We start from the raw sequence: 26,970 nt of genomic DNA on the forward strand, positions 1-26,970 counted from the left end.
ATAACCCATTCGTTCATACGCCACCGTGATATACAATAAGGCTGTGACAACAGAAAGACAACAGTCACACAGTGGCAGAATAAATTAAACTACACATATGTCACAAAACCGGAGAGCAACATCTGTTCTGTGAAGTCCACAAAGCAAATATTGCATGTATGGGGCCTCCCGGGTGGCGCAGTGGTCTAACCCAGAGATTCTGGGTTCGTGCCCAGGCTCTGCCGCAGCCGGCCGCGACCGGGAGGCTCATGGGGCGACGCACAATTGGCCCAGCGCCGTCCGGGTTAGGGAGGGTTTGACCGGCAGGGATATCCTCGTCTCATCGCGCACTAGCGACTCCTGTGGTGGGCTGGGCGCAGTGCAGGCTGACCAGGTCACAAGGTGTACGGTGTTTCCTCCGACACATTGGTGCGGCTGGCTTCCGGGTTGGATGTGCGTTGTGTCAAGAAGCAGTGTGGCTTGGTTGGGTTGTGTTTCGGAGGACGCATGGCTCTCGACCTTCGCCTCTCCCGAGTCCGTACGGGAGTTGCAGCGATGAGACAAGACAGTAACTACTACCAATTGGATACCACGAAATTGGGGAGAAAAAGGTGTAAAATATTTAAAATGAATAAATAAATAATAATCCAAAATAAACAGGTATATGACCTGCAGCATGGTCAAGTAAGTTAATGTTTTCGACAGTTTTACTAAACAACTACTGATTTAGAACCTCCAACTCAGCACAAAGATTAAATGGAGCACTGTCTAGCAAAACGGTCTATGGTTCTGTCATATAATACGCTTTCAGTTATAATTGTCATGGTCTACCGAGCTAAAACGTTTGCCAGCCTAACTTCCTCACATGGGCATCAATGAAGCAGCTAAGTTAGCTAACTAGTTAACTTGTGCCTACTAGGCTACATATTGAACTTCAATCGTCTCAGGCCAGCGGCCTAGCATACTAAATGATCTGAATCGGAAGAGACAGAGGGGCGCTGTTTCCCTCGCTCGGATGATTTCTCCGGTGAGATTCAGCCACTTGCTAATTGACTGAAAATTATGAGAACACAGTGATACATTTTTTATATTTTCTATTGGTCAAATATTTGGAGAAGCCTGGCTTCCCTTGGCATCCATGAATACATGCCACTGACTGGGAGTGCCTATAGCAGTGCCCACAGCAGCCAGCCCTGAGAAAGTGATGCCCCCTGGCCCCTCTGGCATGGCTCAAATTGAACGCCATGAATGATGGGGTTGGAATGTTGCATAAAACGGGGGGTCTTGGTTTTGCAATAGAATTTGGAAAGGCAGCGCTTGTTAAGGAGAGACCTTGCGAGCGAACTTTCAAATGCATGCTGTGTTTGTGGCTGCCCTATTTCAGTTGCAAGAAGCACTAGGCTTGTATCAGTGTTTTATGACTATGTTATTAAAATTGCAGGCCTGCATAACATTATCTTTAAATGTGTGTGTAAATGTCTCCTTGCTGGTGTACTGTCATGAACTGTGGGTTGAGAATGAGATGAGGCCATAGATCAAGGAAGGGAGTTATATTATCGAAACAAAGTCAATTCTTTAAAAAAAACACAAGTGGGCCTTAATATGCTCTGCCATATTTGTTGATTTAGCTCTCTTCAGTGCGCGCGGACACATACACACACACAGAGACACACAGAGACACACACACACACACACACACACACACACACACACACACACACACACACACACACACACACACACACACACACACACACACACACACACACACACACACACACACACTACATCAAGGGTTGGAAAACATACTGTATTCCCAGGCTGCTGGAGCAGTAGGGGTGCTTGGATGACCGGGCCACAGAGGTCAGTAGACACTGAGCCTGTCTCTGTTATACTGTATGTTCTAGTAATGTCTGTATCTCATTCTCTCTGTGCCCAGAGAGCTCCTGACCCCGAGACATACGCCCCGGAGCTCACCAAAAGGAGCCACATTCTTTCACACACAGACACTACTCTCCGAACCCTGTCAGCTCACTCCAAAGCCCATACTGAAGCATACATCTAGCTGTCAAAACACCAAGCATCTTCCACCACACCCACAGAGAGCTTCCCTCAGACAAACACTATGCGATAGCCAGCGGCATCATCCACACTCTGACACAAGTAGGTCAGTGCCAAAGTGGGCCATCCAACAGTCCCCCAACACTAGAGGATATTTCGAAGTCAGTAGGGAGAGAGCTTGTTTTTTTCTTGCACAGGGAAGTGGAGGTTGCTGCTTGCTTGTCCTCAGGGAAACTTAGAGGTCAAGGGTGAAGGGTGACGATGGTGATACTGGAGGGGCAGGCGACCCTGTGGAAAAGAGTGAAGCTGGCATTCATAAATACGCACACACAGGCACACACACACGCCGCACTGGGTCTGAACCCCCCTGTGCAACTGGGTCCTGGACTTACTGATAGGCCAACCCAAATGATGAAAGTAGGCAACAACCTCCACCACGCTGATCCTCAACACAGGGGCCCCACAGGGGTGCGTGGTCATCCCCCTCCTATACTCCTTGTTCACCCATGACTGTGTGGCCACGAATGTCCACAACTCAATCATCAAGTTTGCTGACAACACAACAGTGGTTGGCCCGATTACCAACAACAATGAGACAGCCCACAGAGAGGAGGTGAGGGCCCTGGCGGAGTGGTGCCAGGACCATAACGTTCCGCTTTAAATGACTTTCAGCTCATAAAGCCTTCATAATGCCTTCATAAACACTACATAAGTGTTACAAAGCATATATAACTGTATGCCATGCTTTATAAAGGGTTCATAAATGTGGCATAACTGTGTCACATAATCATCAATGTCAACTGTAACATTAAATCAAACTTTTTGTCACATGCGCCGAATATAACAAGTATAGACCTTACCGTGAAATGCTTACTTACAAGCCCTTAACCAACACAGTTCAAGAAGAGTTAAGAAAATATTTACCAAATAAACTAAAGTAAAATATCATCAAAAGTAACACAATCAAATAACGAGGCTATATACACGGGGTACCGGTACAGAGTCTGTGTGCGGGCGTACATTTTAGTTGAGGTCATTTGTACATGTAGGTAAGGGTGAAGTGACTATGCATAGATAATAAACAGCGAGTAGCAGCAGTATACAAAACAAATGGAGGGGTCAATTTAAATAGTCCGGTGGCCATTTGAATTTGTATTTATTTTTTCAGCAGTCTAATGGCTTGGGGGTAGAAGCTGTTAAGGATCTTTTGGTCCTAGGCTTGGCACTCCGGAACCGCTTGCCGTGCGGTAGCAGAGAAAACAGTCTATGACTTGGGTGACTGGAGTCTATGACCATTTTATAGGCTTTCCTCTGACTCTGCCTATTGTATAGGTCCTGGATGGCAGGAAGCTTGGCTCCAGTGATGTACTGGGCGGTACGCACTATCCTCTGCAGCGCCTTACGGTCAGATGCCAAGGAGTTATCATACCAGGCGGTGATGCAACCGGCCAGGATGCTCTCGATGGTGCAGCTGTAGAACTTTTGTGGATCTGGGGACCCATGTCAAATCTTTTCAGTCTCCTGAGGGGGAAAAGGTTTTGTTGTGCCCTCTTCACGACTGTCTTGGTGTGCTTGGATCATGATAGTTCATTGGTGATGTGTACACTAAGGAACTTGAAACTCTCGACCCACTCCACTATCCCCCCATCGATGTTCAGCCCGCCTTTTCCTGTAGTTCACGATCAGCTCCTTTGTCTTGCTCACATTGAGGGAGAGGTTGTTGTCCTGGCACCACACAGCCAGTTCTCTGACCTCCTCCATATAGGCTGTCTCATCGTTGTCGATGATCAGGCCTACCACTGTTGTGTTGTCAGCAAACTTAATGATGGTGTTAGAGTCGTGTTTGGCCATGCAGTCGTGGGTGATCAGGGAATACAGGAGGGGACTAAGTACAAAACCCTTGTGGGGCCCCAGTGTTGAGGATCAGCGTGGCAGACGTGTTGTTGCCTAACCTTATACCTGGGGGAGGCCTGTCAGGAAGTCCAGAATCCAGTTGCAGAGGGAGATGTATAGTCCCCGGGTCCTTAGCTTAGTGATGAGCTTCGTGGGCACTATGGTGTTGAACGCTGAGCTGTAGTCAATGAACAGCATTCTCACATAGGTGTTCCTTTTGTCCAGGTGGGAAAGTGCGATTAAGATTGCGTCATCTGTGGATATGTTGGGGTGGTATGTGAATTGTAGTGGGTGTAGGGTATCCGGGAGGATGCTGTTGATGTGAGCCATGACCAGCCTTTCAAATCACTTCATGGCTACCGACATGAGTGCTACGGGGCAGTAATAATTTAGGCAGGTTACCTTCGCTTCCTTGGGCACAGGGTCAGAGCCGGTCAGAGCCGGTGTAGTAGGATTCAATCTTAATCCTCGATTGACGCTTTGCTTGTTTGATGGTTCGTCTGAGGGCATAGCGGGATTTCTTATAAGCGTCCGCTCCTAGAATGCGGCAGCTCTAGCCTTTAGCTCGATGCGGATGTTGCCTGTAATCCATGGCTTCTGGTTGGGATATGTATGTACGGTCACTGTGGGGACGACGTCGTCGATGCACTTATTGATGAATCCGGTGACGGGTGGTATACTCCTCAATGCTATTGGATGAATCCCAGAACATATTCCAGTCTTTGCTAGCAAAACAGTCCTGTAGCAGTCCAGTCCCTCCCCTATACCCTAAACCCTACCCATCTGACCACTTCCTTATTGAGCGAGTCACTGGTGCTTCCTGCTTTAATGCTTGCTTGTAAGCAGGAATCAGGAGGATAGAATTATGGTCAAATTTGACAAATGGTAGGTTGGCGGGAGCTTTGTACGCATTTCTGTGTGTGGAGTAAAGGTGGTCTTGAGTTTTTTTTCCTCTGGTTGCACATGTTTTGTGTGGTAAAACTGATTTAAGTTTGCCTGCATTAAAGTCCCCGGCCACTAGGAATGTCGCTTCTGGATGAGCATTTTCTTGTTCGCTTATGGCCTTATAGAGTTGGTTGAGTGCGATCTTAGTGCCAGCATCGGTCTGTGGTGGTAAATAGATGGCTACGAATAATATAGATGAGAACTTTTTTGTTAGATAGTGTTGTCTACAGCTTATCATAAGGTACTCTACCTCAGGCGAGCAATACCTTGAGACTTCTTTAATATTAGACATCCCGCACCAGCTATTATTGACAAATAGACACACACCCCCACCCCTCGTCTTATCAGACGTAGCTTCTTATCTGTTCTACCGGTGCATTGAAAATCCCGCCAGCTCTATGTCATCCGTGTTGTTGTTCAGCCATGACTAGGTGAAACAATAGATATTACAGTTTTTAATGTCCAGTTGGTAGGATAATCGTAATCGTAGGTCATCAATTTTATTTTCCAATGATTGCACTTTAGCCAGTAGAACGGATGGCAGGGGGAGTTTACTCGCTCGCCTACGTATTCTCAGAAGGCATCCCGACCTGCAGAAGTGGGGCAGAAGTGTCTGGGATCCGTCTTTTCTTCACACAAATGAAGGGGATTTGGGCCTGTTCCCGGGAAAGCAGTATATCCTTCTCATCAGACTCGTTAAAGGAAAAAGCTTCTTTCAGTCGAGGTGAGTAGTCACTGTTCTGATGTCCAGAAGTTGTTTTCAGTCATAAGAGTTGGTAGCAGCAACATTATAGAAAAAAAATAAGTTACAAACAACGCAAAAAAACGAACGAAATAGCACAGTTGGTTAGGAGCAAGTAAAACGTCAGCCATGCTCTTAGGCGCCATCTTAACACACCAACTATGTCGAATATGATATAAACATGTACTTTATGAAGGGTGACATGTTGAGTTGAAGGACAGCATATACTCTAAAGTGAAGTTATGTTAGTCACATTACACCTAATCTCGTTCGGTTAGTGCTATCCGAGATCCTTGGGACGTCCCTCCCCTAAACCCTAACCCCTACCCTAATCTTAACCATTACCTTAACCTAATCCAAACCTTAACCATTTTACATTTCAACTTCAATGGGGTAGGGACCTCCCAAGGATCCCCGAATGGCAGAGAAACAATCACATTGTTTCTCTGCCATTCACATTGTTGCTGGACCAACACATCAAACTTGGCCTTTGTTAACCAATACAGAGTGCCGGTAGAATCTCCCGGCGCATTACTCGTTGGCTTAATCTACCAACCAATCATCTCCCACAACACTTTCCCCCATGTGTCTTGTGCATCATATCGGTGCGACATCTTGTCAACAAAGAGATTGTGTTTGTAACTCTTATTGGGATGGTTTTCCCCACAAGCGTGACACACATCGAGCACAGATTTTAAGGGTGTAATCTTTCTTCTTCTCGGTGGAGCCACTAGCTAGCTAGCTATGTCCTTTGCTAATAAGATAGCTGGAAGGTAGGACCCGGACCTGTTTTTCTTTATCCCTTGAGGCCAGGGGGAATGGCTTCCACTAGATAGCACAGCCACAAAGTCAAAATTCGCTAATATCGTAAAGATTTATGAAAACAAAAATTAGCTTTTTGGTCTTAATTTAAGGTTAGGCATAAGGTTATCACTGGTTTTAAGGTTAGGATTAAGGTTAAGGTTATGTTTAAAATAACATTTTAAGAAGATACGTTTTGGAAATGGGCGGGGTTTAGCCATAATTATGACTTTGTGGCTGTGTTAATTAGTGACGACCGGGGGGAATGTTTTTACTAGCCTGATGACAAATACTTTACCTAGTAAGGTCACACCCATAGAATAATATGGTCACACCCACTAATGCCAACTTTGACTGGTTGATATCCCAGGCTTATACAGTGCATTCGGAAAGTATTCCGACCTCTTGACTTTTTCAACATGTTGTTGCGTTACAGTCTTATTCTAAAATAGATTAAATCGTTTTTTCCTCATCAACCTATACACAATACCTCATAATTACAAAGCAGAAACTGAAATAGGACATTAACATAAGTATTCAGACCTTTTACTCAGTACTTTGTTGAAGCACCTTAGGCAGCGATTACAGCCTTGTGTCTTCTTGGGTATGACACTACAAGCTTCGCACACCTGTATTTAGGGAGTTTCTCCCATTCTTCTCTGCAGCTCCTCTCAAGATCTGTCAGGTTGGAAGGGGAGCATCGCTGCCCAGTTATTTTCAGGTCTCTCCAGAGATGTTCGATCGGGTTCAAGTCCAAGCTCTGGTTGGGACACTCAAGGACATTCAGAGACTTGTCCCATAGCCACTCCTGTGTTGTCTTGGCTGAGTGCTTAGGGTCATTGTCCAGTTGGAACCCCATTCTGAGGTCTTGAGCACTCTGGAGCAGGTTTTCATCAAGGATCACTCTGTACTTTGCTCCGTTCCTTTCCCTCCCTCTGACTAGACTCCCAGTCTCTGCTGCTGAAATACATTCCCACAGCATGATGCTGCCACCACCATGCTTCACCATTGAGATGGTGCCAGGTTTCCCCCAGACTTGATGCTTGGTATTCAGGCCAAAGAGTTCAATCTTGGTTTCATCAGACCAGAGAATCTTGTTTCTTGTTGTCTGAGAGTCCTATAGGTGCCTTTTGGCAAACTCCATGCATGTGCTTTTTACTGAGGAGTGGTAGTTCTATCTGGCCACTCTACCATAAGAGCCTACTTGGTGGAGTGCTGCAGAGATGGTTGTCCTCCTGGAATGTTCTACCATCTCCACAGAGGAACTCTGGAGCTCTGTCAGAGTGACCATCGGTTCTTGGTCACGTCCCTAACCAAGGCCCTTCTCCCCCGATTGCTCAGTTTGGCCAGGCGGCCAGCTCTAGGTCTTGGTGGATCCAAACTTCTTCCATTTAAGAATGATGGAGGCCACTGTGTTCTTGGGGACCTTCAATGATGCAGATATTTTTTGGTACCATTCCCCAGATCTGTGCCTGGACACAATCCTGTCGCTGTGCTCTATGGAAAATTCACTCAACCTCATGGCTTGGTTTTTGTTCAAACATGCACTGTCAACTGTGGGACCTTATATAGTGCCTTTCCAAATCATGTCCAATCAAGATTGTTTACCACAGGGGAACTCCAATCAAGTTGTAGAAACATCTCAAGGATGCTCAATGGAAACAGGATGCACCTGAGTTCAATTTCGAATCTCATAGAAAAGGGTCTGAATCCTTACGTAAACAAGGTATTTCTATTTTTAATACATTTGCAAAAATGTCTAAAACCCTGTTTTCGCTTTGTCATTATGGGGTATTGTATGTAGATTGATGAGGGGAAAAATCCATTTAATCCATTTTAGAATAAGGCTGTAACATAGCAAAATGTGGGAAAAGTAATGGGGTCTGAATACATTTGCGCAGTCTTACACAACTTTTTCCCCCTGGCACATTTTCTGGCTGGCACTAGCATTGCCTTCATTGTTGTTTTCCTTAAAAATAATAACTTTGGACATGTGTGCTGTCATGAATCTCCTGTGAAGATCTGAAGGATCAGGTTACAGTCGGTCCGCTCTACAGCGCCCTCACTCTCCCGTTTCTGGCCATTTTGAGACTGTAATCGAACCCACGAACCCACAAAACAATTTCAGCTGTGCTAATATAATTGCAAAAGGGTTTTCTAATGATCAATTAGCCTTTTAAAATGATAAACTTGGATTAGCTAACACAACGTGCCATTGAAACATAGGACTGATGGTTGCTCATAATGGGCCTCTGTACGCCTATGTAGATATTCCATTTAACATCATCCGTTTCCAGCTAAGATAATCATTTATGACATTATCAAATGTCTACAATGTATTTCAGATCAATTTGATGTTATTTTAATGGACAGAAAAATAGCTTTTCTTTCAAAAACAAGGACATTTCTAAGTGACCCCAAACTTTTGAATGGTAATGTATGTATGGAGCATAATGTATTTACAGTTTTATTCACGTTTTCAAGTACTGTGGACAATTCATGCATGCCGATTATTGCATAGATTGTAATGGACACCTACGTGTGCAAAATACTTTTTTGAAGGTTGTACTGATTATGATAAGCTAACGCTAAGCTATTTGCCAGCTATGTGTTATGCCATGTGTGTTGACATTATACACTGCATTCTGGGTGTCACATAAACGTCTGTCAGACCAAAGGTGTTATAAGAAAATGAGGTGAAGGAATGGTTCACTCATCTTTCGAGTGAACTTCCGGAAATGAATGAAAGGAAGTGAATGATCGTAGACGGCACACCCCCTTCAACATGCATACTGCAAATAGACCAAACTCATCTTGTCTCCTCTTTTTATCTTTGGTTGATGCCAAAAAACAAACATTGTGGCACGCATAAACTACCCATCGTCGGTTTTTACCCCCCCCCCCCCCCCCCCCGCCCCTCCACATGTTGAGGGTCAGTCCCAGGGCCCGTAGCTTGGTGATGAGCTTGGAGGGGACTATAGTGTTATGGACAGCATTCTCACATAGTTATGTCCCCTCTTATCCAGGTGGGAGAGGGCAGTGTGAAGTGCAATTGAGATTGCGTCATCTGTGGATCTGTTGGGGTGGTATGCGACTTGGAGTGGGTCTAGTGTGTCTAGGATGAAGGTGTTGATGTTTGTCATGACCAGCCTTTCAAAGCACTTCATTACAGATGCGATAGTTATTTAGGCAGGATACCTTGGAGCTCTTTGGAACAGTGACAATGGTGGTCATCTGGAAACATTTTGGGATTACAGACTGGGACAAGTATAGATTGAAAATGTCTGTGAAGACACTTGCCAGCTGGTTTGGGAATGCTTTGAGAACGCGCCTTGGTATTCTGTCTGGCCAGGTGGGATTGTGATTGTTAAGCTGTTTAAAGCGTTTTTCTCACATCGGCCACGGAGAGCGAGATCACACAGTCAACCGCGTCTGCTTCATATGACCACTTCCGTATTGAGCGCATCACTGGTACTTCCTGTTTGAGCTTTTGTCTGTAAACAGGAAGCAGGAGAATGGAGTCATGTCAGATTTGCCAAAGAGAGGACGAGGGAGGGCGTTGTATGCGTTACTGTGGGTAGAATACAAGTGGTCTAGAGTTTTAGCACCCCTAGTGGGGCAGGAGACGTGTTGGTAGAAGTGAAGTAGGACCGTTTTAAGTCTCCCCGCGTTAAAGACTCCACCCAGCAGAAAATCTGCCTCTGGGTGAGCGGTTTCTTGCTTGTTTATGGCCCCATATACACACACACACAGGGTGTCTGAGACATGTTGGCAGAGCAGACATGCTGGGACTTGAGTGTTTTGCTGATTGGTGAAGAGCATGTGAGCATCGTGTGAAAACAACAAACAGAGTTTGATAAGGCCAGAGAGAGGGCGAAAGGGAGGGCAAATGGGAGGAAAGAAAGAGAGAAAAAGATGGAGAGAGATGGTGATGACATGGATAGGGAGGTGGGGGGAAAGATGTGGAGAGATATAGAGAAAGGAAGAGTAAGCGAGTGACAGAAAGTGAGCTAAATAAAAAAACGTGAAACGTTGTTTAATTGGTGCTTTATCTCATGCAGATTGCATTATCGACAGTCAATTTCAAACTCTCTGTGTGTGTGTGTGTGTGTGTGTGTGTGTGTGTGTGTGTGTGTGTGTGTGTGTGTGTGTGTGTGTATGTGTGTGTGTGTGTGTGTGTGTGTGTGTGAGCAACCGGTGGGTAGGACAGCTGTCAGTAAACATAGTGTGTCTCACTGTGTTTTTATGGAGACATATCAGTCACTGCACACAACACAAATCCTTTATGATACAGGAAACACGCTTACATTTGACTCCTATATACACTATATATACAAAAGTATGTGGACACCCCATCAAATTAGTGGATTCGGCTATTTCAGCCACACCCGTTGCTGACAGGTGTATAAAATCGAGCACACAGCCATGCAATCTCCATTGACAACCATTGGCAGTAGAATGGCCTTACTGAATAAGTCAGTGGCTTTCAACGTGGCACCGTCATAAGATGCCACCTTTCTAAAAAGTCAGTGTGTCAAACTTTTGCTATGCTAGAGCTTCCCCGGTCAACTGTAAGTGCTGTTATTGTGAAGTGGAAATCTCTAGGAGCAACAACGTCTCAGCCGCGAAGTAGCATGCCACACAAGCTCACAAAACGGGACCGTCGAGTGCTGATGCGCATAGCGTGTAAAAATAGTCTGTCTGGGGTTGCAACACTCACTCACGAGTTCCACAATGCCTCTGGAAGCAACGTTAGTACAAGAACTGTTCGTCGGGAGCTTCATGAAATGGGTTTCCATGGCCGAGCAGCCGCACACAAGCCTAAGATCACCACGCGCAATGTCAAGTGCCGGCTAGAGTGGTGTAAAGCTTGCCACAATTGGACTCTGGATCAGTGGAAACGTGTTTTCTGCAGTGATGAATCCCGCTTCACCACCTGGCAGTCCGACGGACGAATCAGGGTTTGGTAGAGGCCAGGAGAACGCTACCTGCCCGAATGCATAGCGCCAACTGTAAAGTTTGTTGGAGGAGAAACAACGGTCTGGAGAAATGTCCTCTGGTCTGATGAAACAAAAATAGAACTGTTTGGAAATAATGACCATCGTTACGTTTGGAGGAAAAAGGGGGAGGCTTGCAAGCCGAAGAAGACCATCCCAACCGTGAAGCACGGGGGTGGCAGCATCATGTTGTGGGGGTTCTTTGCTGCAGGAGGGACTGGTGCACTTCACAAAATAGATGGCATCATGAGGCAGGAAAATTATGTGGATATATTGAAGCAACATCTCAAGACATCAGTCAGGAAGTTAAAGCTTGGTCGCAAATGGGTCTTCCAAATGGACAAGGACCCCACGCATACTTCCAAAGTTGTGGTAAAATGACAACAGAGTCAAGCTATTGGAGTTGCCATCATAAAGCCCTAAATCCAATAAAACATGTGTGGGCAGAACTGAAAAAGCGTGTGCGAGCAAGAAGGCCTACAAACCTGACTCAGTTACACCAGCTCTGTCAGGAAGAAGGGGCCAAAATTCACCCAACTTATTGTGGGAAGCTTGTGGAAGGCTACGCGAAACGTTTGACCCAAGTTAAACAATTTAAAGGCAATTCTACCAAATACTAATTGAGTGTATGTAAACTTCTGACCCACTGGGAATGTGATGAAAGAAATAAAAGCTGAAGTAAATAATTCTCTCTACTATTATTTCACATTCTTAAAATAAAGCGGTGATCCTAACTGACCTAACACAGGGAATTTTTACGATGATTAAATGTCAGGAATTGTGAAAAACTGAGTTTAAATGTATTTGGCTAAGGTGTATGTAAACTTCCGACGTCAACTGTATGTGTATGCCTCTTGTTCAGTAAAAGGCCTCTCTGGATAAGATCTTGGCCCATATTCACAAAGCCTCTCAGAGTAGGAATGCTGGTCTAGGATCAGTTTTGGATACGGCCCTGCATTACACTGCTAGATGACTATAATCCAAATGTCCAGGTCCGTAGCTGTGATGAGAGGTTGTGATAGGGGAGCTATGCAGGGAATGTGAAGTGACATTAGAGGGAGGGGGTTGTGTTGCGTTTAAATACCTTGTGTCTCAGTGACATAAAACAGGCCTCTGATGATGATGCCAGCGGTGAGTTTTATCAGAGGTATCATCCATGCCAAGCAGAGCTGGGTGCACAACCAACTGGACCCAACCCCCCGGCATACCATAGAGCAGAGCAGGCAGTCCTGTCACACCAGGGGCACTGCCCATTTATGTGGCATCTCTGCTCTCTTACCCTCATCCTTTAGGGGAGGGGGAACATAAACATAAACACTTCAGCCAGAGACTCCAGACATTTTTTGCTAGCTAAATAGTTCCTGTTTTGCTTCAGTCTTTGAAATGCCACGGCCCTGAGCGCAAAACAGTTTATAACAAGGAATGGGATAGGGGAGGTAGAGGCGGAGGGGGTTTGAAGTGGATGCTCTGAATTCTTGAGAGGCACAAAGCTGCTTTGATAGAGACAAACTGCACGGGACGATGTCTGTGGATGGCCTGCCGTTTGTCTGCATCAACCCCCAACTCACTTACACACAGACACATACCCCACCCTATACCTACTGCCTAGAGGGGAACGAGGTTGGTCAGGCAGGTCTTATAGGGACAAACACACACACACACACATCATCCACTCAGCGGGGAAAGGGACACACAGGTCAGCAGAGGTGCTCCTTATTGCATGGCCCGGTCAAGTGGCAGGTCGAATCTGATTAAGGATCCACTCAGCCTCTGTTCTAGGGGCTTAATTACCTAATTATCACACACACACACACACACACACGTTTGTTTCACTGTCCTTGTGGGGACCAAACAATTTATTCCTATTCAAAATCCTATTTTCCCTAACCCTTAACCCTTGACCTTAACCATAACATTACCCCTAACTCTTAACCCTAACCCTAAACCTAACCCCTAAGTCGAAAATAGCCTTTCCCCTTGTTAGGACCGGTGAAATGTCCCCACTTGTCCAAATGTTCTTTGTTTAACTATCCTCGTGAGGTCTTCTGGTCCACACAAGGATAATAAAACCAAAAACACACACACATGCAACCATACACACACACACACTCGCAGAGCCCCACAATCTGCTTCTGCACTGGACACACACACAAAATGCTCATTGGGTATCTCACCCAGGTAGGCCCAATGTATGATGCAAGCCAGCCAGGGACACACCCACAACTCTCAGGTTTAGTGATCAAAACATCTACGTCCAAAGATGAGTGTTTAACAAGTACAATCCAGTGAACATGTTACTTCTATCGGCCTGCATAAAAACCACACACTAACCACTCGATCCATGCGTCCAGAGATCAGACCTGAAATTGAGATAATCTACTAGAATTGTTCCCTATCAACCTCATTTAGTACATCCTTTAGTTGAAACATCACCGTGTAGCCACTTGACATGGGCAGCCGTGTCATCTGCATACTGAGAGGTTCCTGACACAAGCAACCCTGCTTCTGGGCCTTTAATCTTTCCACAGGCCTGGTTCACCATGCACTTAATAAGCATTTGCAGGCCTGTGCTACTTGTGGGATTGTCGGAATGTTCTTAACCAGTGTGAACTTCGGACAGATCCAAGCCGCTCATCACACTTTGGCGAGGACGTGTCACAGTAAACAGTAAGCCGGGGTTGAGACGATACAACAGACGCAGAGACAGTGAATCTAGCACTGGGGTTGAGAGATAGTGAGAGATAGTGAATCTAGCACTGATGTTGCTTTACCCCACCCTGACCATCCAGGATGAGGAAGAGAATGATACGATGCTGCTGGACTGGGACATGGTTGATGATAAATTGTCCCTTATGTCATAGTGATGAAATGATGATCGACCTATTGATGTGTTTAGGAGGGGGAGTTGTGTGCTACCTCTGTAAAAGTGAGTGAGAAGATTAATAGCTGAACAAGTACTACCGAGGAAGATCTGAGAGAAGGAGAGAAAGAGAGATGGGGGGGGGGGTGGCGAGGTAAAGAAAGAGAGAAAGAAGGCGAATGAGAGAGAGAGAGAAAGGGAGAGAGAAAGACTGAGAGAAACATACTGATGAAGAAAGGGAGTAAGAGTGATATTAATTGAAGAAAAGAAAATGTGCTAGAGAGACAGCTATAGATAGAGGCCTTGGAGAGCGGGGCTCAAACACCTCTGCACTTCAGCCTGGTGGACCCACTGATCAGGCTGTACATACTCACAGGCCTTCACACAGTACAGCTCTTTATTCACCCTAACACACTCAGGCCTTAACACACTGCAATGTTTCAGAGACAGTCTACAGAAAGAGAGAGAAAAATAGAGAGACAGGGGAGAGGAAGGGACAAGGGAGTGAGAGAGATGGGGGAGAGGAAGAGACAGGGTACAGAGAGATAGGGAAGAGGAAGAGAGGAGGGAAACAGAGAGAGAGAGAGAGAGAGACAGACAGACAGAGAAAACATACTGTATCACCAGATAGTCTAGTTCAGGAAGAGAGACCCCAGTCCCCCACTGCAAACAGGAAGTGCCTTTGTTGTGATTAGGCCAAATAGCTTGAGTGTTGTTTGTCTGATTCTGTTGCTCTGTTAGTGTATGTTCCTCATACTCTCCTCTACACACACACACACACACACACACACACATACCGGCACACACACAAACACTTATTAGACAAACACACGCACAGCTACATCTCGTTCATTGACAGTCTGGTGCACTCGGCTACACATTCAGAGTGAATGGTACGCTCAAAAAAGAGTAATGGAAAAATCTATACTGGAGTCCGGATATTTCTGGACCAAGCGGTCGCCTGGCGCTCTTCATTGGCTACCGACGGTCACCACACACTGTGACCACATGTCAATGACCGCGACACTGAGTGCACTGGGGCAGAAAGAACCAGATTATTGTAGGCCTACACAAAGACCATTAGGCTATGGTTGCAGTAATACTATTTCACTATGATTTATGACACATTTGTATCTTACAGTTTGCATTTCGGATAACAATTTACTGTAGGTGTCTTATGCATGTATTCATGTCAAGCCTTTATAAATAGTTATGAGTCAAGGCATGAGATGTAATATGACCGTTTATAACGGGTGTTAAAAATGACTGTTCATCCAGTCATATGGTCTAACATCCAACTGTTAATAACAACTGCAATTGTACAGTCTGCATGACAACATACTTGTTTTTACATGCTACACAAGAGTCTACATACCAGGGTGTCAAGTCATTTACCAACCTCTGTGTCACATTAATACATTGAATGGATGATGGGCACCATAACCATGTCATACGCCCTTATAGAGTGTGTACAGACAGCTTAAGTAAAGTGCTATTCATTTGAGGGGTTGTGAAACAATGAATGTGCTTAGATCAATTCCTCACTACACACAGCATGTCACCCGGAACGCCTAGTAAATGTACCGTTAATCCCTGTCATTTCGGTAGATCGGTAGAAATGGTCGGATTTTTATTTATTTATTTATTTTACCGTTATTTTACCAGGTAAGTTGACTGAGAACACGTTCTCATTTGCAGCAACGACCTGGGGAATAGTTACAGGGGAGAGGAGGGGGATGAATGAGCCAATTGTAAACTGGGGATTATTAGGATAAATTGGAAGCTTCCGCAAACTTGAAACTCACACTCCTATGGTTTTTACTATAATATCCTTTTTTAATATTTTTTATTGTGTGAACAAGGTCTTGTGAAAAAAACGTGCCCCTCACCTAGGGAAATCAAATGCCCGTCCAACTGATTTGTTCTGGTGCCTGCCCTAAATCCCACTCTTCTTCTTCCAATTTCAGCAATATGATTAGCTGAAACAAGAGCTCTCAATAACTTTACATCGGATCTGCAAATTGTCTACTTGTGTCGGCGAATCATATAGCTGAAATTTCATGAACAGTTTGGAGATCCATTGAAACGTTACAGAGCTTTTGTGCCAGCGAATCATATCGCTGAAATCGGGAAGAAGGGTGAGATTGACATTAAATGGGAGAAGAGTTACTGGCTCATGTTGCAAACCTAGCTAGCTACTCAGCAAATAACATGGATAGCTAACAATAGCTTGAGTTAAATAACGTGTATTAACACGAAACGGTCATTGCGTTTAAAGTGTAGGAGGATGCTAATGTGCTACAGAGGAGTATGTTTTTTAATTCCAACTGTAGCTAGTGAAGTTAGCCAGCTAGCTAGCCATCGGTAGGTTGATGTTGCAATTCTTAAGTACATCTGTGCTCCCATCTGCCCATGTTTTTCACTAGTGTGTGATGCGGCCCACAATTCCGTGCGTTCCTCCATGTAGGGATTCCTGCATCTGCAAAGCTGTCATCAAGGAAAAGGGTGGCTACTTTGAAGAATCTCAAATATAAAATAGATTTGGATTTGTTGAACACTTTTTCTGGTTACTAAATGATTCCATATATGTGTTATTACTTAGTTTTGATGTTTTCAAATTATTCTACAGTGTAGAAAATAGTAAAACATAAATAATAAAAAACACTGGACTGGTACTGTATATTTAGTATACTCTATATACACATATCAAATATTACTGCCCACTAAAGCTTCACATCTTTTCCTTCTTTCATGGTGAATACGATCTGTATGATGTTGTATAGGTACAGTTACACAAGCTAGTAGGAGTCACCATAGACCTGAATGACCAGAGAGCTGACTGAGCCTATTACCAGAGCGCTGGAGATTTATGAGCAGTAAAAATCTGTATTCACACAGAGGATATTACTCACAACTATATATAGTGCTGTGTGACTTTGGTCACTACACCTGTGCTATACCCTAACCCATGGACACTGTTTTTTATGTTAACCAGGGGCCCTCCTTTACTTTTTATCCTACATGGTAATGCAGAGATTATAGTTGTTCCACAGTGACCTCCCACTAGTACCGGCTGGGTTGGGAGTCGACCACAAAGCCAGACAGAGAGAGAATGTAGGAGTCTCTCCCACTGAAGAGACTCTCCCACTCAGTGGGATGACGGCGCCCTCAGCAACACATCCAACCTGTGGTTTGGGGGTCTGACTCATTCACCGTAGCAGTGATGTTACATCAGTCTTCCCAATTAAAACAAGTGCCCTCTTACACAAGCTTGATTAGGAAGGCCAATCTTCTGGTTTCTTGGATGGCTTGAGTTCGTGCATGCATGCACGTGCACGTGTGTCCTTTCAAAATCCTGTTTAGTTTTTATCTTGGACAGCTGAATATGGCCAATGTCTTGTCAATGCTGATTGGTGGTAATTGCCAACCTCCTGATTGTCAAACACTATTATTGGCGCAATTCCACTGGATGAACCAAACCGTGGCGGGCCGTGCCGGAACCAGAACAAACTAGCCTTGTTGGTTCTTGTTTGTTTTCCATTTGCCGTTGAACTGTAAACAGGACTAGGTTTAATTTTCGGGAAAAAACTGAAAATTTTAAGACAGCGACCGATGACGCAATTCGACAGCGACATTGTTGTGATCCTCGGTGACTAGCATTTTTAAGTATGGAGGAGTTAGCCGGGCTATTTTGTGCCATCCTTTTAATTTGTATTAATGGGCAGCAATCTAGACTGAACGAGAGGAGACAGCTGAAAAGAGATGGAGAAATACACAATGTAAGTGATCATCATGCGAGGATCGCTTCAGCCGGTTGAAAGACCAGCTTACGAAACAAATGCTCCGTCAGAGGTACAGTATGTGCTTGTATCTGGTTAGCTAGCTGTTGTGTATCCGTCTTTGTGAATTCTTCAAAACTTATTTGGAATGAGGCCAGCCATTCGTTTCTTGCAATAAGATGCAGTCCTGCAATACGGTCTTGCAGTATGCTGTGTGTGATAGATACATTGTGCATACTTCCTAGGGTCCTAGCTAGCTAGCTACATAATGTGTATCCGTCTTTGTGATAGATATACATTGTACATACCTAAGCCTACATATTGCAAGAGTAATAATGCAGGACTGCACCTTATTGCAAGTGTAATAGCTAGCTGTCCTCCTTCAATACCGCAAGAGTAATTTAGCATTCTTATGAGAAACACTTCTTGAAGTAATCAACCCAATCAACTATTATCTCCAACTACTATGGTGAGTTGATGTCCCATTGACAAACAAACACAATGTTTAATGACAGATTTTCTCTTTTTTCCTCCTTTATGATTTGCTCAGACGCCCAACTCCACCAACACAGTTTGGACAACAAAGCGCCTGGACCAAAACCGAACTATTAGCATGACAGACCAAGCCTGGCCACTTAGCTCAGTGGGTCTCTCCTTTTTTTGGTTACTATACCCCCTATCACATGGTTTTACCCTTAGGGATTAATAAAGTACTGATATACTCCCTTATGTTCATTTTACCATTAGACATATGTTCTTATGAGTTTCGATTTTTTTTTTTACTTCCTGTGAATAACCTACTACACAATTGTATCTTCTATGTTCGACCAATGTTTGTTGTTTAATACAAGTGTGTAAATCATGTCTCATCTTTATTTCCTACATTTAAAATCAACACAAGCATGTTTAAGAAGTTTATTGCTCCAAAGAATGTATATTATTAATGTATATTATTTTAATTGTTTAACAGTAGGCTAAATTCAATTAACAGTAATTGAAAGCCACATTCACAATGCTTTTGGTGTAGCTCAAATTTAAGAAAAAAAAAAAAAAAGTATTTTACACAGGAACTTCAGCCAGTTTTGTCTAGTGACATGTCTGATCACCTTTTATGGCTTGGACAACCTGTCCAAATACAGCTATGTAGTAATTAAACAAGGCGTTCTGCGCCATCTCAGCAGCCCCGGCTGCCCTGTCTGCTGCACTGGCTGCTGCCTCATCTTCACACAGCTGATTAAAGAGCTGATCTTGCTGCTGACACTGGGCCTCAAGTGTCTCTGGGTATGAGTCCTCAGTCTTACTCACGAAATGCAGGTATTCACTGGTTTTGCTTGCAGTGTGTTTTCTCCTCCCCTGGAGAAATATTTAGGCAGAAGTAATGACATGTAAAGGTCAGGAATGATGAGGTACACACTCCAAAGCAAACCTGAGGGCAGCAAGTGTGAGTGCAGTTTTGTTCTCCAACCGTAACTGTCTCATCAAATGTATTAAATATTTTTCAGCAAAGTCCAGTGTAGGGCCAACCAGATCTACTGTACCAACCAGATATACCAATGATGGTATATTGGGTATTGGGCCATAATTTGATTAATTGAATCAGTGTTACAGTATTATATATAAATTCCTAGATCCACACTCCTTGAATAATGTTTAGGAGCATAATCCTGCCATGACAAAAGCCCTCTGTGGATGAGTTTGCCCACCCCTGTTGAAGACTGCTGTCGAACATAGAAGATACAAAGGTGTGATTAGGGCGAAGCAATTGACAGTGAACTGTTGACCAACCAAGAATGGACCCTTGGTGCCTGGGGGTGCACGGCTCAGGGGTTGCGGGAGCATTGATTGTGTCGATGGACGCTGGGGGTGCAGAGCTCCGAGGTTCTAGGTTCACCAATCCTAGTAAAAATGCACTGTCTTAGGTCAGTTAGTATCACCACTTTATTTTAAGAATGTGAAATATCAAAATAATAGTAGAGAGAATTATTTCTTTCAGCTTTTATTTCTTTCATCACATTCCCAGTGGGTCAGAAGTTTACATACACTCAATTAGTATTTGGTAGAATTGCCTTTAAATTGTTTAACTTGGGTCAAACGTTTCGCGTAGCCTTCCACAAGCTTCCCACAATGAGTTGGGTGAATTTTGGCAAATTCCTCCTGACGGAGCTGGTGTAACTGAGTCAGGTATGTAGGCCTACTTGCTCGCACATGCTTTTTCAGTTCTGCTCACACATTTTCTATGGGATTGAGGTCAGGGCTTTGTGATGACCACTCCAATACCTTGACTTTGTTGTCCTTAAGCCATTTTGAAACCACCACTTTGGAAGTATGCTTGGGGTCACTGTCCATTTGGAAGACCCATTTGCGACCAAGCTTTAACTTCCTGACTGATGTCTTGAGATGTTGCTTCAATATATCCATGTCATTTTCATGCCTTATGATGCCATTTATTTTGTGAAGTGCACCAGTCCCTCCTGCAGCAAAAAAACTCCACAACATGATGCTGCCACCCCTGTGCTTCATGGTTGGGATGGTGTTCTTCGGCTTGTACGTCTCCCCCTTTTTCCTCCAAACATAACAATGGTCCTTATGGCCAAACAGTTCTATTTTTGTTTCATCAGACCAGAGGACATTTCTCCAAAAAGTACAATCTTTGTCCCCATGTGCAGTTGCAAACCGTAGTCTGGCTTTTTTATATCGGTTTTGGAGAAGTGGCTTCTTCCTTGCTGAGCTGCCTTTCAGGTTATGTCGATATAGGACTCGTTTTACGGTGGATATAAATACTTTTGTACCTGTTTCCTCCAGCATCTTCACAAGGTCCTTTGCTGTTGTTCTGGGATTGATTTGCACTTTTCGCACCAAAGTACGTTCATCTCTAGGAGATAGAACTCGTCTCCTTCCTGAGCGGTATGACGGCTGCGTGGTCGCATGGTGTTTGTACTTGCATTCTATTGTTTGTACAGATGAACGTAATACCTTTGGAAATTGCTCCCAAGGATGAAGTAGACTTTTCTGATGTCTTGGCTGATTTCTTTTGATTTTCCCATGATGTCAAGCAAAGAGGCAATGCGTTTGAAGTTAGGCCTTGAAATACATCCACAGGTACACCTCCAATTGACTCAAATTATATCAATTAGCCTATCAGAAGCTTCTAAAGCCATGACATAATTTTCTGGAATGTTCCAAGCTGTTTAAAGGCACAGTCAACTTAGTGTATGTAAACTTCTGACCCACTGGAATTGGGATACAGTGAGTGAAGTGAAATAACCTGTGTGTAAACAATTGTTGGAAAAATTACTTTTGTCATTCACAAAGTAGATATCTTAACCGACTTGCCAAAACTGTAGTTTGTCAACAAGAAATTTGTGGAGTGGTTGTAAAAACGAGTTTTAATGACTCCAACCTAAGTGTATGTAAACTTCCGACTTCAACTGTATGTGATTAACATGAATGTAAGCTTTCATGCAGGATATACAGTACATGCATTTGATACGTGTGTGTGTGAATATATGAATGTATAGTATTACAAACGGTATATTTGTTTTTAAAATATGCAAATCAAAAAATATGTATGTATTGGAAAGGCAGCGTGTTTTGTAGATGTGTTATTACTTAACTATGCACAAAGTTGTGTAGTAGCAGCTGCAGTTGCCTCAGACCTCTGAAACATACAAAGTAACTGAGTGTCCTGAATAATGAAATTCAGATGTCCAATGGACCCCTAAGAGGCCCTACTTTTTAAGGGGCTAATCCAAACTTCCACTGAAGTCTTCCTACAAATTTTCACTTGGTCATGCATTAATATCAATGGGAGACTGAGTGAAATTAGGATTCGCCCTGAAGAGCAGAGGACGTTGGAAAGAACTAGATAGCTAGCGGCCTACTACTGTAAGAGACATGGCAAGTAGATTACCCTAGTAATGTCTGTCTGTTACGCACAGCATTGGATTTTCTATGTTTTTGCACAAGGTGTTGGAACTGACCTAGTGCCCGACTCCCAACTCCCACAATATACTGTATTGGCAAAACAAAGGCTTTTCCTATATCTAGCCCTCTTGTCTCAGTGTCCGGTTGTGTGTTACTCTCTGTTCTCTGTTGTTCCCCAGGCCATCTTACCCCAGAAACCCAAACATGTCCTTTCCCTCGTCCTCAGGATATGTGCTCCTTCTTTCCTCTGTGGGCAGACACTGTCCCGGCTCCAGCTCTCCTCTCTGCTACCATACAAACGCACACACACACACATACACACGCACACACACACACACACACACACACACACACACACACACACACACACACACACACACACACACACATACACACGCATGCTGCGCACACATTCTTTGCACACGGACACCCCTGTTTAAAAAAACTAAACCGGGTGGCAGCCAAAAAAAGAGAGAAAGAATAGAACAGAAACTGTATGACTGCCATCCCTCTCTCGCACAATCACCTGCCTCTCTTCCCCCGCCTTCTCTCATTCTCTCCCTCTCTCTGAGACGACATTACTGCAGCAGAGAGACAAACATCGTGTGGTTTAGAGAGAAGAACTAACTTTGACTTGGCGTATCTTCGCGAGTCTCTCTGCGAGTGTTTGATTGCCAAGGTGACAAGGGGTATGTATGTGTGAGAGAGTTTCCACATGTGTGCACTATGCAGTCTTTGTGTGTGTGTGTGTTCCTTTGCCTTGCCTGTATCTTTCCAAGACTGAATCAGACTGTTATGAAACATCCCTTGGTTTTGGCAGCTCTCTGTCCCTTGATAGAAAGTAGAACGCACACACACACACAGACACACACAGCCCTCCCCACGTCCTCTTGCCCCATGCATTGGTCGGGGTGTGCAGAGTTGAACAGTGGTGGGGGTCGTAGGGTGTGTGTGTCTGAATGTGTGTGTGTGCATGCTATTGCTCAACACACAGAGAAACAGGGTCTTATATGGTTCCCATCTGTGCGGAGCTGGCCCGCTAACCCTCCATCCAGCAGCCTGGAATGTTTGGTGATCAACCCCACTGGAAAGCTCCATTTATCAATACACACTCCCAGCCCCCTCAGGAGACTAACATATTCCACAGAGCAGGAAAGGCCTCACCCAAGGAAGAGAGGTTCAAATTCCACAGCTGATAGAAAAACAGAGCAGAGGAACTGATGTCAACACTATCTGAACATCCCACCGTTCACATCTCATGAAGTGGAAAGTCAGACAGGGAGACAGGGAGAGAGAGACAGGGAGAGAGAGACAGGGAGAGAGAGAGGGAGAGAGTGAGAGAGACAGGGAGAGAGACAGGGAAAGAGAGAGAGAGACAGGGTGAGAGAGACAGGGTGAGAGAGACAGGGTGAGAGAGACAGGGAGAGAGAGAGAGAGAGAGAGAGAGACAGAGAGAGAGACAGGGAGAGAGACAGAGAGAGAGAGAGAGAGAGACAGGGAGAGAGAGACAGGGAGGGAGAGACAGGGAGGGAGAGACAGGGAGAGAGAGAGAGAGAGATTTTGGTCACACATGCTCCTAAATATTTGACCAAGTGGTCATAAATGTCCATTTCGAAAAACTTTTTTTGATCCTTCTGAAACTTTAGTACTATGTCAAGCAACAAGTTGTTGACAAAAAAAATCTGAAAACATAAATATGGAGCTATCCCAGATTTGGCCCCTTTGGCTCTCCAGAGGGTAGTGAGGTCGGCAGAACGCATCACCCGGGGCAAACTACCTGCCCTCCAGGACACCTACACCACCCGATGTCACAGGAAGGCCATAAAGATCATCAAGGACAACAACCACCCAAGCCACTGCCTGTTCACCCCGCTATCATCCAGAAGGCGAGGTCAGTACAGGTGCATCCAAGCAGGGACCGAGAGACTGAAAAACAGCTTCTATCTCAAGGCCATCAGACTGTTAAACAGCCACCACTAACATTTAGCGGCCGCTGCCAACATACTGACTCAACTCCAGCCACTTTAAAAATGGGAATTGATGGAAATTATGTAAAAATGTACCACCAGCCACTTTAAACAATGCCACCTAATATAATGTTTACATACCCTACATTACACATCTCTTATGTATATGTATATACTGTACTCTATATCATCTACTGCATCTTGCCATCTTATGTAATACATGGACCACTAGCCACTTTAAACTATGCCACTTTATGTTTACATACCCTACAGTACTCATCTCATAGGTATATACCGTACTCTATACCATGTACTGCACCATTGCCTATGCCGTTCTGTACCATCACTCATTCATATATCTCTATGTACATATTCGTTATCCCTTTACACTTGCGTGTATAAGGTAGTAGTTGCGGAATTGTTAGGTTAGATTACTTGTTGTTATTACTGCATTGTCGGAACTAGAAGCACAAGCATTTCGCTACACTCGCATTAACATCTGCTAACCATGTGTATGTGACTAATAAAATTTGATTTGATTTGATTTAGGGCTTGGCAGCCACTATAACAAAGAAAAATATATATACATATATATAATAATTCAAATACATATTTAGCTCCCAGTCAATGTCAGTATACCAAGACGAGAGTCTCATCTTTCAGATGCAATTGGAACCGAGTAGATTGGAACTGAACGGGCTAAGACAGAGCTAAAAGTCTGATGGCACCGGCGCCCATATCGCCTATATCGCCCATATCAGTGGCCATCTTAGGTCGCACTGGTATGTCAGATTAGCTCAATTTCTCAGCCTCTGAGTGTAACAGAAACACAACACTTTGAATGAATAACAGACAAATGTTCATAAGAAGTGGCCATGGATGACATTTATAAAAAAATAAAAAGATCTGTACAAAACATGAAAAACATGTATATGTTGAAATATCACATTTTGCAATTGTGACATTTTTTATTTTTTATTTATTCATTTAGACCTACTTCCTGTCTGTTTGACAGAAAGTGTATTTTTGCCATCATTTACAATTTGGGGTAATAAAATGTTAAAGGACTCACTATTCATAGATAGTGTCATACAGTGGTGAATAATTATAAAGTAGGCCTCGCTAATTGGTACACAACACAAAATAAAAAAAGTTGCGTTTAATTATTCATTTAATAGCCTAAGGTAGGTTGCAAGTAACAGCAAAATATAGGTGTATTCAACATGCTTAAACGGTTATGCAATCCAATGGTCAGTTACTTCTGTTTCGTTTTTGGTGCATTGTTTATGATTGTGATAAGACCTAGGCTAAATTCTGTAATTATGGCACTTACCTTCAATGGTCATTCGCCTCTGGAATCTTTAGTGTTCTGCGTTGTCCACTTCACAATCCTCGCGTTCCCTTTATTTAAGTTAGTTTGGACAGCGCTCGTCTATTTCTCTTTCCATTTAGCTGCAAGGCACAACACACAATAACTATTCAGTAAGCTACATTCCTGTATGATACGACATTTGTGAACACTTAATTTCTACTGGCAAGTTTTCCTTCTTGTCGAGACTTGACCCCTGTCTTTAGAAGTCTTTTTCGGAGTGGTTTTGCTGAGACCACTACGCTCTGAAACACTCCGGACCTTTCAGACGCCAGAAGGAATGTAATTACATGGAGCCTATTGCATATTGCAAAAAGTGCAGACAATTTGTATTTTCCGGATATAGTATTAAAATGATGAAAGTGTCATCCAATAACAGTCGCTATCAGGGCTGTCGACTCAGTCAACGCTGGCTGTTTTTCGTCTGTCTCTCTGTCTGGGTGTTCACTGGTGCTGATGCGAGTTTTTCCACTTTCCTTTTGTTTCTTTCAAACCTAAACAGGGGCTTTGTAGAAGCTTGCGCCCTACTTTCCTTGTCTAATTCATTATCTTGCCTCTACCAAGACAACGCTGAAGACTACATATCATTTTTCGGATATTTCTTATTCGCCTATTATCTATTCTAACCAGTGACTGGTCTTTTACAACGTTCATCCAAATCGAACAATTGCCTATGCGCAAATGTGATTGCAATTAAGCCTATGACGAAAGCAAACGTGGTATCCACACCGTGCATTGCTTTTACCTAAATAAAGGCTATACCAGTAGTTATTTGTCAATGATGTAGGCTAATTTTGAGACAAAAAAAAGTACATCTCAAGTCCTTGTTTCACCGCATCCCTTCTCCAATCACACCCCATTCAACGCGATAGTGCATGCGTTGCAAGACTGCCATGTATCCTCACCAAATTGGCCCGAAGTTCCTCGAGTCTCTGTGGTCTCGCCGTCCTGTCTCTCGCTCTCTGTTGCCACATGCTGTAGATGAACCCAGTTTCGCTCCAGCCCAGCCAGCGACGAAACGCCAGTGCCTATCAACGAGAGCCGTGACGGTGACGACAGCCTGGCGCCAGTGCGCGAACGATTGGTTCTTTTTGAACGACTCTTTCTACTGACTCTAGAGTCATGATTCGTTTTTCTGAGTGACTCGTTAATTTTACCCGTTTGTTCGATCTGCTGGCCGCAATGAATTATACAGCAGGGTTAATACTCGCCCATCCGTTGACTCTAGAGACGTGCTCCAACCAACAACTGGCTGTCTGGTCCGGCGTTATGGGTCTGGCTCGCCCTACCGTACCGTGTTGCCCGTCGAAATTAAATATTTAAATATTTATCCGTTATTTGACCGAGACGCGCGCGGCCAGAAAGACGCATAAATCTCAGTTAAAGCGTCCGAGCGAGCGAAACAGCGCCCCTCTGTCTCAGTATGTGTAGACTATGTATCTGATGCTGTCTGGACAAAAAGAGCAGCCTGTGGCATGCCATACTATTTCTGTCCAGACAGCATCACATAGATGGACTACATATAGTAAGACAAGAGGTGCACTGTTTCGCTCGCTAGTTTCAGCAGAGATGAAGAGGCGAAAGCGAGCAGGCTCACTCTAGCCAAAATCTGTCCAGAATAAACCCAATGCGTTTCTATGGGCATAATATTCA

At 44.1% G+C, this 26,970-nt stretch overlaps 1 protein-coding gene across 2 annotated transcripts in view; it reads right to left on the bottom strand.

The window, feature by feature from the left end:
• Positions 1 to 26,632, bottom strand: part of LOC129825975 (rho-related BTB domain-containing protein 2-like) — an 85,313-nt gene extending 58,681 nt beyond the window's left edge. Inside the window, exons 1-2 of one of the 2 annotated variants that reach the window (XM_055886168.1) lie at positions 26,223 to 26,632; positions 25,282 to 25,400 (exon numbers count right to left, since the gene is read on the bottom strand). The gene's annotated coding sequence lies outside the window, so the exon portion shown is untranslated. The remainder of the gene's footprint in view (positions 1 to 25,281; positions 25,401 to 26,222) is intronic. The other variant, XM_055886167.1, reaches the window with a different exon arrangement.
• Between the last annotated feature and the right edge of the window lie 338 nt (positions 26,633 to 26,970).

This window comes from Salvelinus fontinalis, chromosome 28 (genome assembly GCF_029448725.1).
Source record: "Salvelinus fontinalis isolate EN_2023a chromosome 28, ASM2944872v1, whole genome shotgun sequence".
NCBI lineage: Eukaryota > Metazoa > Chordata > Actinopteri > Salmoniformes > Salmonidae > Salvelinus > Salvelinus fontinalis.